The following is a 14,491-nucleotide window of genomic DNA, read 5'->3' on the forward strand; positions in this document are numbered from 1 at the left end:
ATTTGTAAAAGTCGTATATCAAATACTAGAGACTTGTGATTCGGTATACACATACATTTTACATACATTATGATTACGTTCTGAAAGTTTCATTACGATCGTACGTCTAGAAATTAAATTATTCAACAAATAAGTTGTCATTATATTGCCAATTATTATTGAAATATCAGTTGCTTGTAGGGCTCAGGGGATCTCGTAGTCGAGCTGTCTCGACTAGAGCTTTCTTACTTGTTAACTTTGAATAAGTAAGATTTTTAGGAGTTTTGTTTGTAGAACCGTTTTGAGGTAATAGTTGAAGCCACTATGCCTCTTGCTCGTAGTCCGCAACGTAATTCCGCATCTTCGGATGATGCCGGGAAGAATTGCGACATATGTGGTCAGGTTTTGACAAATACTCAATCGTGCTATATCACTAATTGTAAGCATATTTACCATAAGCGTTGCTTGGAAGAGTATTTGAATGATCGCAACACTTGTCCTAATTGTGCAGCTGTGATAAATATACAAGATTTGAAGGTAGTTATAGGAAATTGTTCGCCTCAATCGAAGCAAGCAGATCCGTCAGTCCCAGGTCCAAGTACTCGGGCAGTGACTCGAAACTTGGCCAAAGCATTAAAAGACGTAGATACTCAAAGAGTCACAGAAGATCAGCGTGCGTTAGAGGTGAGTGAAGAGCCGTTAGTAGAATTAGACAACAGTCTTGGCACCAACCAAAATGAACATCCTCCTTCACGGGGAATAAACACGCGAAGACGAGGTCGTCCTTATCGTGCAGGTACCAATCGTCGCGAGGATCACGCCCCAGTTGCTTATTCTACTATACAAAATATGATCGAGCAAACCGTAACTCGATTAATGTCGTCCTTGAATGTGAGCAATCGATCTCCGCCTAATGCTTTACCGCGTCCGTCTGTTCAAATGTCACCGTCAAGTCAGACATCAGTTCATCCGAGTAAAGTCGCACAAATAATACAAAAATGGAACATTCAGTTTGATGGTACCGAGGAAGGCTTAGGTGTAGATGAATTTATGTACCGGGTAAAAGTATGAGGATACATTAAATGGTGATCTGGAGGCTTTGTGCAAGCATATGCACATACTTTTCGCCGGAAGAGCTAGAAACTGGTACTGGAGATACCATAAGAAGGTGGACCGTATCATTTGGTCAGACTTTTGTTTTTCGCTACGTCAGCAGTACACGGACTATCGATCCGAATTCGACAGTAAAGAGTTAATACGCTCTCGAAAACAAAAAGTAGGTGAATCTTTCACAAATTTTTATGAAGGGATTGTGTCGCTTATCGACAAATCTTCAGTTAGAATCGACGAAGAAGAACTGATTGAGATTCTTAAAAACAATCTTCTTCCCGAAGCGCGTCACCAGCTGTTATATCAGCCGGTGCATTCAGTAGGTCAGCTTCGAAAATTGGTCCAAATGCATGAGAATTTAGTTGCAGAAACTAGTAGCCAAAGGGAAAGTAGTTCTCGTAACAAGCAGCACTTTCAGAGGCGACCAAATTATACAGTTGCTGAGCTCGATGACGAGAACGGTCAGATTGAGGACATGGAACCTGAAATCGCTGCTGTTCATCAGTCAAACATACGCTGTTGGAACTGCGATACACCAGGACATGTGTGGGAAAATTGTTTAGCGGAACGTCGCGTATTTTGTTACGGGTGTGGTGCACTTAATGTCTATAAGCCACAATGTAAGGCTTGTATCCAACGCTCGTCGGAAAACCGGCAGAAGGGTGCGTCCAACAACAACAGGATGCCCCCTGCCAAGACAAATTGAGATCAGAAGAGGCGATCAACGCTATCATTCCTGAAGCTCCTTCGCCCGAATCCAATTTAAAGTTTGTCCAAAATGAAAATATCAAGCCCCTACACATGCTGCCTTACCATGAACGACTCAAAAACTATTTGGAAGTAAGGCATAGGATATTTAGTGAAATAAGTCCATTAAAAACTAGGAGTGCTTTGCGTTGCAAAGATTATTATAAAAGGTTAAGAAAGTATAGAAAGTTATTACTCTCAGCAATAATTAACGATAAAAATGATTCGCGTTGCTATGCTGAAGTTAGGTTTTTTCAGTTTACCGAATTGGGTCTATTAGACACAGGCGCAAATGTTAGCTGTATTGGAGCCTCACTAGCTTTAGAAAACTTCTCAAACTATTCTGAGTTTAAATCACTTACATCTCAAGTGCAGACTGCAGATGGGAAAGCTCATAGCGTGGTTGGTGTACTTAACGCCCCAATTAATTACAAAGGAACTACTAAGACTCTACGATTATATATTATTTCATCAATCAAGCAAAGATTAATTTTGGGTATAGATTTTTGGAAGGAATTTGCTCTAGCTTCTCACGTAATTAGCGCTATGCAGTCAACCACGGATGAGTTTGATAAAAATTCCACAGTTAGCACAGTTTTAGTAGATAATTCATTCCCCTTATCTGATTTGGAATTGCGACAGTTAGAAGTCGTAAAATCTCTTTTCCCTAATTGTCAAGAAAAACTAGGCCGTACGCATTTGATTCAACATCAAATTGATATTGGTGATGCACGGCCAGTTAAACAGCGTTTTTATCCAGTCAGTCCGGCAGTGGAAACGCTCTCGTATAAAGAAATTGACCGAATGTTAGCCCTTGACGTTATAGAACCATCTATTACCGCCTGGAGTTCTCCTATGCGATTGGTGGTGAAACCGAATAAAATTCGGCTATGCTTAGATGCGCGTAAGCTAAATGAAGCTGTTGTGGAATAATCTCGAAAACTCATCATCATCATTTTACCTAATTGTCTCTAGAATAAGAAATCGAATGTTCTGGATTGTGTACATGCATACGTAAACATAGAAGCTTAAGGAGACATCCAGAACATTCGATGCGTAATAGAAATTAGTATATAAGCGTGCTGTAAATCGAGCTAGAAGTCAGTCTGTAAGTTCATTGTGCAAGATCAATGTCAGTGTGTCGGCTCGGTCAGTTCAAATCGTCGCGGTACGTCGCGTAGTGTACTTGTTACTGAATATTTTTGTTGTGTTAAATAAACTTATTGCGTTGCACCTACATTTACCGTGTTTCATTTAAAAGATAACCCTCAACAGGTTATGGGCCCAGACAGTGCTAAACGTGTAATGTAGTGTGAAATCGAGTGCAAGTACAAAAGTGAATTAGTGGCAAATTTGTAACTAAATAAAGACAATGAAAATGGAGCCATTAAATATGAGAATTGAACGATTACGCGACAAAGACAATTGGCATTTGTGGTGTTTTATGATTCGTACGCTATTGGAAGAAGACGACGATGTTCTTGCCGTTTGTGAAGGTAGTTTGACGTGTCCGACACAGGAGTCTGCAACATACGAGAGAGACTCGAAAAGGTTCTTGAAAGCTGATAAGGCTGCAAGGAAAATAATTATTCATTCTATCGAGAGAAGACCGATGGAATTGATTGTGAGCTGCAAAACAGCAAGAGAAATGTGGATAAAATTGAACTCAGTGTATGATATGAAATCAGAAGAAAATTTATCGGCTATTCAGAAACAGTTTTTTGATTTCAAATGGATTGAAAGTGAGAGTGTGGACTACAATATTTCAAAGTTGGAAGTTTGTGGAGCAAGATGAAAAATCTTGGAAGTGCTGTGCCTGAAACAATGTTAATGTCGCGAATCCTGTCATCTTTGCCTCAAAAGTTTAACTATTTTCATAGTGCGTGGGATTCGGTCGAAGACAGCAAAAGAACATTGAACAATTTGACGACTCGTTTAATGACAGAAGAAATGCGGTCAAAAGAACAAGAAGTGGTACCTGAAGAGTCAACAGCGTTAGTTGCCGGAAACGAAAAAAATAAAAGAGAACATGAAAATAAGAAGAAAATTATGAAGTGCTATAACTGCGGCGTGATGGGACATCTGAAGAAGGACTGCTACAGGTGTTATATATGCAAGAAGAAAGGCCACAAGAGCAACACCTGTCACCAAAGGAGAAATGCAGGAAGTCAAGCGGAAAATAATCAAGGAGAATCGGGTGTATCATCGAGGAAAGGATTGATTGCGAGCAGGGACGGCAGAGAAGATGACGTGTGGGTAATCGACTCAGGAGCTTCTGATCACATGTCAAGGCGTCGAGATTGGTATTCTACTTATGAAGAATTTTTGGAGCCCCTGAGGATAGGCGTAGGTAATGGTAAATATATCACGGCACACGGAAAAGGTAATATTGATATTGAAACTTATGTCAATAATAATAAAAGGGCGACGACAATGTTTGATGTTTTGTATGTTCCGGAAATAGTTTACAATTTATTTTCTATTATGTCAGCTGCAAAAAGGGGTGTTGATTGTCTTATTAAAAATAAAGGAACACAGTGTTTGTTGAGACGTGATAATAAAATAATTGCAACGGGTTCTAGGTTCGGAAACTTATTAAAATTAGATGCGAATGTTTTGATGCCAAAATTGTGTAATTTAACAAGAAAAATAGAATCGAAAGAAAGTGATTCTTTACAAGTATGGCACGAGAGGTTTTGTCATCAAAACGTTCGACATGTTCGCGATTATTTGAAAAATAAGAATATTGATTTTCTAGAAAATGATTTCTTTTGTGAAGGATGTGCTTATGGGAAGCAGCATCGGCTAACATTTCACAAAAATATTGACCGTGCAACAAAGGCACGAGAGATAATTCATACTGATGTTTGCGGTCCGATAGAGGTAGAGTCTATTGGTAAAAAGTTGTATTTTGTTAGCTTTAAAGATGATTATTCAAGTTATCGGGAAGTTTATTTTATACGTCATAAGTCGGAAGTATTTGAAAAGCTCCAAATTTTTATTCAGGCAGTTCAGAATCAATTTCATGAAAACATTAAAGAAATTCACAGCGATGGGGGTAGAGAATATATTAATAAAGAAGTTAAATTGTTCTTTAATAAGAAGGGAATAAAACATATTGTTAATGCTCCTTATACACCTGAACAGAATGGAGTTGCGGAACGTGAGAATAGAACTATTATTGAAGCTGCACGATCAATGTTGCATTCTAATTCTGAGTTACCATTATTTCTATGGGCAGAAGCAGTAAACACTGCAGTTTATGTAATTAACCGCACAGGTCCAACAAAACATGGGAATAAAACTCCATATGAGTTGTGGTTCAAGAAAGAGCCAGATATCGGAAATCTTAAAATTTTCGGGACTGAATGTTTTGTACATGTACCAAAAGAAAAAAGGAGAAAATTAGATAAAAAATCTATTAAAGGATTTATAGTAGGATACGTTGAAAATTGCAAAGGATATCGTGTATATGTTCCAAATATGAGAGATGTAATTATAAGTAGAGATGTATATTTTAAACCAGAAAACTTTACAGCTCAGTTTAAAAAACCTGAAATTTTAGTTGACAATTCTGAAAGTGAGACTAATGAAAGTGAATACGAAAATAATAAAATTGAAGATGAATCAACTGAACATAATAATAGTGAAATGGGTCGGCAATTGCGAGATAGATCACAGATTCGTATGACAGATTTTTATGGTTGCCCTGTTACATTTATTACACAAAGCTTGCCTTTAAATTATAATGAAGCGTTAAAGTCTGATGATAAAGAGTACTGGCAAACTGCGATGCAAGAAGAAGTTAATTCTTTACATGAAAATAAAACTTGGGTTCTTGTTCCAAAACCTGAAAATAAAAAGGTTATCAATAGTAGATGGGTTTATACAAAGAAGCTCAATCCAGACGGTTCGGAAAGGTATAAAGCGCGTTTAGTTATTAAGGGTTATTCACAAAAGGAAGGGATCGATTATAAAGAGACTTTTAGCCCTGTAGTTAGATTTGATACCGTGAGATTCCTGTTAAGTGTAGCTGCTCAAGAAAATCTATTTCTTGGTCAGTTTGATGTAAAAACAGCCTTTTTATATGGTACTCTTAAGGAAAATATTTATATGCATCAGCCAGAGGGTTTCGAAGATGGTACCTCTTCTGTTTGCAAATTGTTGAAGAGTTTGTATGGGTTAAAACAAGCACCGAGGTGCTGGACAGAGCATTTTGCAAATGTTATTAAAAAACTGGGATTTACACAAAGTATTGCAGATCCATGTTTTTATATATACTCTAAAAATAATGACAAAATTTTGTTAACGATTTATGTAGATGACGGGTTAATTGCTGCATCCAATGAATTTTTAATTGATAATCTATTTGAGAATTTGAACAAGGAATTTAAAATAACAAATACAAAAAATGTAACATGCTTCTTAGGAATAGAAATACTGAAGCAGCCAAATGGTTCTATCTTCATATATCAAGGAAATTATATAAAGAAAATTTTAGAAAAATTTAATATGATAAATGCGAACATTGTCTCCACGCCAGTTGAATGTAATTATGATGAAAATGTATCTGAACAAAATAATTGTAATGCACCTTACCGCGAAGCAATAGGAAATTTAATGTTTTTACAAGTTGTTTCAAGGCCAGATATAAGTTTTGCTGTTAATGTAGTTTCCCGAGAGCTAGAAAATCCGAAGCAGCATCACTGGACGTTAGTTAAGAGAATATTTCGTTATTTGAAAGGAACGATGGATTTGGGAATTTTATACAGTAAAAATAATAATATTTTTGAGACATATAGTGATGCTGATTATGCAGGTGATAAGAAAACTCGGAAATCTACATCTGGAATTTTATGTAAATATGCGAATGCTGCAATAACGTGGCAAAGTAAAAAACAGCAATGTGTAGCTTTATCAACAACAGAAGCCGAATATGTAAGTGCAGCTCTAGCAAGTAAGGAAATGATATGGCTAAAGAAATTGTTTTTTGATTGTAACATTAATTTAAGTAACTACATCTTGTTTATAGATAATATAAGTGCGATTAAGCTAATCAAAAATCCTGAATTTCATCAACGAAGCAAACATATAGATGTTAAATATCATTTTATACGCGATTTATTTGAAAAAGGTGAAATAGATGTAAAATATATAAAGAGTGAAGAACAAATCGCTGACATTTTTACTAAAGCTTTGCCAAAGCCCAAATTTTTATATCTAAGAGAGAAATTAGGAATGAAGAATAAAGAACAAATTTGTTATAGAGATGTTGAGTTTTAGGGAGGGTGTTGTGGAATAATCTCGAAAACTCATCATCATCATCAAGTAAGCTTTTTACCTAATTGTCTCTAGAATAAGAAATCGAATGTTCTGGATTATGTACATGCATACGTAAACATAGAAGCTTAAGGAGGCATCCAGAACATTCGATGCGTAATGGAAATTAGTATATAAGCGTGCTGTAAATCGAGCTAGAAGTCAGTCTGTAAGTTCATTGTGCAAGATCAATGTCAGTGTGTCGGCTCGGTCAGTTCAAATCGTCGCGGTACGTCGCGTAGTGTACTTGTTACTGAATATTTTTGTTGTGTTAAATAAACTTATTGCGTTGCACCTACATTTACCGTGTTTCATTTAAAAGATAACCCTCAACAGAAGCAACCAAAAAGGATGCTTACCCTTAACCTGCGATGGAAGGTATATTTTCGCGTATGCCAAAAGCAAATTATATTACCAAGCTTGATCTGAAGGATGCATTCTGGCAAATAGAATTGACCAAAGAGGCAAGGCCATTAACTGCGTTTACCATTCCTGGCAGACCTCTCTACCAATTTAAGGTAATGCGGTTTGGCTTATGTAACGCCCCAGCAACCATGTGTCGTCTTATGGATGAATTAATACCTCCAGATCTACGCTATTGTGTATTTGGTTATCTAGATGACGTATACGTAGTTTCAGAGAGTTTTCCAGCTCATTTAGCAGTGCTAGTACGCCTTGCAGATCAATTTCGCAAAGCAAACTTAACCCTCAATATTGAGAAAAGTCAGTTTTGCGTTAAAAGCGTAAACTATTTAGGACATATCATAGGCAGTGGTGGTATCTGCACAGATCCTTCGAAGATTGATTGTATTAAAAATTGGCCACCACCAAAGAACCTTAAACAGGTTCGAGGATTCTTAGGTATTTGTGGGTGGTATCGAAGATTCATAAAGAATTATGCCGAACTCACATGCCCTATTACTGACACATTATCAAAGAAAAAGAAGTTCTTATGGCCCGTAGAAGCACAAGAGGCTATGGACCGATTAAAACTGATTCTTACTACAGCGCCAGTTTTACAGAATCCCGATTTTGAGAAAAAGTTCTATCTGCACTGTGATGCCAGTGATTATGGAATTGGAGCCGTGCTAGTTCAGTAATCAGCAGAAAATGACGAAATGCCGATTGCGTTTATGTCAAAGAAACTGAGCCGAGCACAGCGAAACTATAGTGTAACGGAACGAGAATGTCTAGCTGTAGTTTTTGGCTACAGAAAAATTCAGGTGTTATTTAGAAATGCAGGAATTTGAGGTAGTTACAGACCACTCCAGTTTGATGTGGCTGATGCGTCAACAAAACGCATCCGGTAGACTTGCCCGATGGATCTTCCGCTTGCAGCCATATAAATTTAGTATTTCTCATAGAAAAGGCAAAGATCACATAGTTCCGGATGTCCTTTCAAGGATGTGTGAAGAAGAAGTTGCAGCGTTAGAAATCGGCCCGATTGTCGACTTGGACTCAGATGCTTTCTTTGACCCTGAGTTATCAAGAGCTCAAGCAGAAATTTACTCTTTAGAAAGCCAAATTCCCAGACATTAAGACATCTAGCCAGTTTATTTACATTAGAACAGAACATTCTAAATGTGTGGAAGACCAGAATGAGAGTTTGTGGAAGTTATGGGTTCCCGAACGACTTAGAACAGATGTGCTTAAACAAGCTCATGACAGTGCGATTTCATCACACTGTGGGATGCAGAAAACAATAGAAAAGCTACGGAGAAATTTGTTTTGGCCAGGATTAGCTAACGATGTACGTGCTTACATACGTAGTTGCGACATGCAGACCCACATGCAGACCATTTCAAAAACTTTATATTGATATTCTAGTGATAATGGTAAACAATTTCGTGCTAATGACTTTAATGCATTTCTGACAGAATTGGGAGTGAGACATGTTTATACCGCTTTATATTCAAAACATAACAGCTATTTCTTGCGCATTAAGGTCGTCACTTCATCAATCATTAGGTTGTTCGCCTTACAAAGCTCTCTTCGGATTAGACATGATCACTCATGGAGCTGATTATCGTCTCCTTAAAAATTTGTCCCCTTTAGAGGAGCCACATCTATCTGTTCAAAGAACTCGATTTGTTGCGAAAGGATCTGCAAAAGAACATTCGTACTGCGTATGAGCGCAATGCTGCACAGTACAATTTAAGATCCAAGCCAGTGTCCTTTAAGGAGGGTCAGGAGGTTTTCAGAAGAAACTTTAGTCTCAGTAAATTTTCACAAAATTTTAATGCAAAGTTAGCATCGCAATTTGTTAAATGCCGAATTAAAAAGAGGCTTGGCAATAGCTTTTATATTTTGGAAAATTTACAAGGCAAAGAAGTTGGAACTTATCATGCGAAAGATATTCGTATCTGATTCCCGCTAATCTTCTAACTGTCGTATCAGATTATCGTGTATGTAATGGTCAAAGAATAAATGTACTGACAATAAATAATTGCAGTGCATATCATTCGCGACAAGTTTGTCACCTGCACTGCAATACCAGCTGATCTTGCAAAAGCTCACATTGCGAGAGCGAGCTTTTGCAAGAACCTTTAAAGCTTGGGACACAGCTGGTAAATTGCACCCATCTTCGCTTCTGACTTTCCAAGAAGAGGAAGAGCGCAGACTGGAATGTGCAGGTATATAAAGAGCCACATGGGTCAAATAGTTCTTTTCCGGTATCACGAGATCAGCAGATCAAAATTAGATTGTGCTGAAAATTTAAAAGTATCAACTTATATAATTAAAAATTTTTTTTTCGACACAATAAAACCCACGCACCCAAAGCTTCAGAGAGTGCAAGCGATCGCGTTTGTTTTTTTTGCATTAAATTTAATTGCATTGGCAGCGCGCAGCTGCCGGTCTTAAAATATTTGTTACACATATATACATTTATACATTTATACATATACATATATATCAGGTATGTAAAAAAAAAAAAAACAAAAGACTGTTCAGAAAAAAAAATAAGTAAAAGCAAGATTTTCCATTTTTTCAGTGGACTTTTGTCCATTTTTTCCTCTTATTAGATACCCTAACTTCACGCCAGCAAGGGGCACCTTGAAGAGCGGAGGTTAGGGTACGAAAAGCCGGCAGAGCAGCATAACGCCTAAGCGACGGGGGAGAGGAAGGGCACCATCAAAAGACAAAAACCGAAAAAAAACCAACAAAATAAAAGAAACTTTAGTGCTTAAAAGAAGATTTCTGAAAACGTGAAAACCATATAACTAATGACATAGAAATTTATTTAGTAATTTAATTAGTATTTGCATATAGAAAGAAAAAACTGCGAAACATAAAGAAAATAACTAACAAAATGAAAAAAAAAGGAATTTGTGCAATACGTTTAAATTGCCGACGGCAAGTGCGAAGTTAATTTTTTTTGTCGAGAGAGAAGTTTAAGAATACAGAAAAATTAGTGGTTTAAAAGTTCCATCATAAAATCTATAATTACTATATACATTTAATTAACACACAAAAACGAAACCAATAAATAAATATATACCAATAAATAAATATATATGAATAAATAAATAAAAATGAATAAATAAGAAACATAAAGCAAAGTGCAGCACATCAAAAGAAAAAATGAATTCACACACAGTTAATACCCTATAAAGAAAACTTGAAGAGAGAAAAAAAAATTAGAAAAAAAATTATAACTAACAAAAATAAAGCAAAAACAAAAAAATTTAAAGAACAAAAATGTTAAAATTGTGTTGTTCCTCCCCTCCCGCAAATATACCCCATTTCTACACTTCACAGCTGACACCACCACGCAGAAAGGCCTTTCGTCGCGGGAGTCAAAGCAAACTGTAAGTGATTAACCCCAATGTGCCCTTGTCCCCAATAATTTGAAAAAAAAAAATAATAATAATAATAAAAGAAAAATTTGAGTTTATAAAAAAAAAAAAAAAAAAAAAAAGTATATATATGGAAAAATTTTAATATAAAAATAACAAGAAAAAATATTTTTTTAAAATACCACAATGAATAAAAATTTGGGTTTCTTGCGTTTTTCTATTTTTGTATATTATGATATTATTTCTGTGAATTGATTTGTTTTTTTTTTTTGATGCAGCAAATATAAACATAAATGTAAAGAAAAATTTTGAATTACACTGAAAAAAATTAATGTAAATGAGATTCAATAATTAAATAAATAATAAGTAGTACTATAATAAATAAAATTAATAATGCTAAAAAATATATATATATATATATATATATATATATAAATAAATAAAATTTATAATTATAAACGGAAAAAAAAAGAAAAAAAAAAAATAAAAATAAATTTTTTTTTAAAATGAAATTTAACAAACAAGAAAATTTATATGCAAATGTATATGTAGAAATTTTTTTTGTAAATCAAAAATTAAAAGTAAATCAATAAGTAATAGACAAATAGAAGAGAATAAACGCGAGATAAGGTTTTAGATAAATAAAAACAGCAGAAAAATAGTAAACGTATAATTATAACTGAAGTAAAAATTATTATTTGAATGCAAAATTTACAGTAGCAATGAGAAAGTTTATATATAAGTTTTGAATATTAGTTGTAAGAACTTTGTTTTTTTTGAGTCTGCGTACTCCACAATAAATTTGAAAAAAATGAATTCAACAAGTCACATCAGTTTTTGAGAAGGAATATGAAATTTTAAAAGTCCAGTAAATTTGGTTATACAATGGGGTAGGAAGTCGTCCGATTTTTTCTCGTAGGGGTTTTTTTTTTTAATAAAAAAAACCGTGGTAGGGTTGGGTGGAGAAGCGGGTGCCAATCGTCACCTAAGGCCTCGCCTCTTTATATTTTTTTGTCTGGTATATGTACACACTCTGTGTTCGTCTTCCCCCCCTTCCCCTTTCACTTCGGTCATTTGGACCATCTTTAGGGATCTTAACAATTAAAATTTGTGTTCGGAGATTTGAGAGGTAACAAAGAACCCCCACACTCCCGAATGAGCTAAGGGACCAGGAGATCCCGCCCGTTATATCTAAATCTATGGCTAGCTCTATGCATTATATGAGTGTTGGCGCCCGACCAGGGCCAGGGAATGCATAGAGCCAAAGCAGTGCTTTAGTAGCAGCCTATACAGCACTCGTCGGCCTACACACACCAGCAGCAGCTAACCACATTACAATATGTAGGACGGAGTGTCGGACTAAATAGGATTAGTACATATGCTTGTGTATGGATTGTAACACAGCTTCAGACATATCTATATATGCATATAAGGATATACATACATATAGGCATGTAGTAAATATAATGTAAACAATTAGTTAATTAATACTAAAAAGATTTCATGCGTATTTTATATAGATGATTTACAATTAATTATTTAAGTTGACAATTAACTTGGTCACACTTCTTTTTGGGTTTTGGCTCCTTTTCCGGTTCCTGTTCGCCTTCTTTTTTAGATTGAGTCGTATATTCTTTGTAATCAGTATTTATTTGACGCATCGGAAGTTTCAATAAAACTTATGTTCATCTAAAATATTTATGAATATATGATCTATGCAATAACATAAGCATTAATTTGCTTTGCGCGAAATTTAAAGGAAATATGCTGTCACTTTCTGTTTCACGCACACGTACTCCAGAAGCCGGTATGTGAAAGATATGCGCATTGAGGGCAGCGATAAGGGAGACAGTCATCTCCCCACCATAATCTTCGTACAGAAGTGCGATCCCAGGAAACACACTCAAAACTCTCCACCGTCATCCCCCTACGAGGAGTCAGAGCCGGCAGGAGATACAAATAAAATTAATTGGCGCCCAACTAGTGGTCGGACTCCAAAACCAATAACAACTAAAACAGCAGCACGGGAGCTGCGAGTGACCAAGCTTATAAAGAACTTTTTTTTTGTGTTAGTGAATCATGTAAGTGGATACTCTAGCCAAAATTTTTTCTTCAATTACAAAAGTCTTAATTTTTTATAAAAATTAGTTAGTACTTGTGAGCATTTTATATTGCAACAGATCATAATTAACAACAATAATCTGGACCAGGCTTCTGAAACGCGTGACTGCCTTGAGGAGTCTAGTTAGAACATTTTATCATCCAGATCGTTAATAAAATTACTTTGTGTTACTTTCTATGTGTCTAAAATTGTGCTATATCAATACATACAGTTCTCGTGGTTCAGAGCTACGTCGTCATTCGATCCATCTTTTGACGCCCCGTTTTGCTTTTCGCGGCCACTGACCTACGCATGTTTCAGTACAGCCATCTCGCAAGCAGTCTAGCGACTGTGACATTCGCATCGGAGCCTCGGCTGCAAGACCTCTCCCTGCAGCAAGATCAGGGGCCCGCAGACGCGGTGCTGGCCTCATTTGGTACTGTATTGACAAGAGACCAATTCATGTCATTGAACAGGAATTAGGTACCTTGAGGCAAGGTGGCCTGTCCCTGCTCCAGTATTACGACGAGGTAGAGAAGAAACCCACTCTTCTCACTAACAAAGTTAACATGTCATATGAGCCGGCTTTAGCAAAGGGCCTATGTGAAAAATTCCGTGACGATGCGTTGCGTGTGTTCATATCGGGTCTCAAGCGCAGTCTTACAGATGTGCTCTTTGCAGCAAAGCCCAGGGACTTGCCTTCAGCGCTAGCTCTCGCGCAAGAAGTTGAGTCAAATCATGAAAGGTACACATTCGCGGCTAATTTCGCAAAAAGTCTAGAGGACAAAGAGCGCAAGCCGCAGGCAAAAGCGCAGGGTCACCAACAGCAGAGGCATTCGTAACAAGCCGAAACACAAGCTAACGGTACCAAGAATCCACACTTCAGCAAGCAAAGCAAGGTCCCAGTGGAGACTGACCAACGAAGCAGCAAGCAGCACAAAAGTAATGGCGCACCGGTGCCCATGCGGTCGATCCTTCCTTCTCAAGGGTTTTGCAGCCCACTCAGGCCTCTGCTCTCGCGAATAGGAAGAACCCCGCATCCAACCATACAGGTGGTCAGAGAAATCAGCAAAGATTGAATCACGTCACGCAAGACGCGGGACAGGGAGCAAAGGTGTACGCTGATGTCGCCTCTAGCGCAGCGGCACAAATCAATGACGATGCTAGTTATGACTCTGATGCCCTCAATTTTTTTAGGAGTAAATCCCTGCTACCCGTCATCAGACGAAGAATAGCAGGGACTCACATGCGATTCCTCATAGACACGGGCGCGGCCAAGAATTTCATTCGGCTACATGAAGGGTTAAAAGGCGTCCACTCTGTAGAGTCCCCCTTCAAAATTTATTCTATTCACGGCGAGACACAAATTACACACAAATGCTTTGTTGCAATGTTTGGGTTAAAGGCAACCTTTTTATACCCTGAACCCATTGAAAAT

General features: G+C 36.9%; 2 long non-coding RNA genes across 2 annotated transcripts; both read left to right on the forward strand.

Moving 5' to 3' along the window:
- The first annotated feature begins 253 nt into the window (after window positions 1–253).
- Window positions 254–9,583, forward strand: LOC149090411 (uncharacterized). Its single transcript, XR_016197621.1, has 2 exons — window positions 254–1,147; window positions 9,488–9,583. It is a non-coding gene; the product is annotated as an uncharacterized LOC149090411 (long non-coding RNA).
- LOC149090412 (uncharacterized) lies at window positions 2,968–6,899 on the forward strand. The gene is made up of 2 exons (XR_016197619.1): window positions 2,968–5,640; window positions 6,739–6,899. It is a non-coding gene; the product is annotated as an uncharacterized LOC149090412 (long non-coding RNA).
- Window positions 9,584–14,491: the final 4,908 nt, after the last annotated feature.

This window comes from Drosophila navojoa, unplaced genomic scaffold (genome assembly GCF_054131105.1).
Source record: "Drosophila navojoa isolate 15081-1374.11 unplaced genomic scaffold, UAZ_NAV_1.0 NAV_Backbone_211, whole genome shotgun sequence".
In the NCBI taxonomy this organism is placed as follows: Eukaryota; Metazoa; Arthropoda; class Insecta; order Diptera; family Drosophilidae; genus Drosophila; species Drosophila navojoa.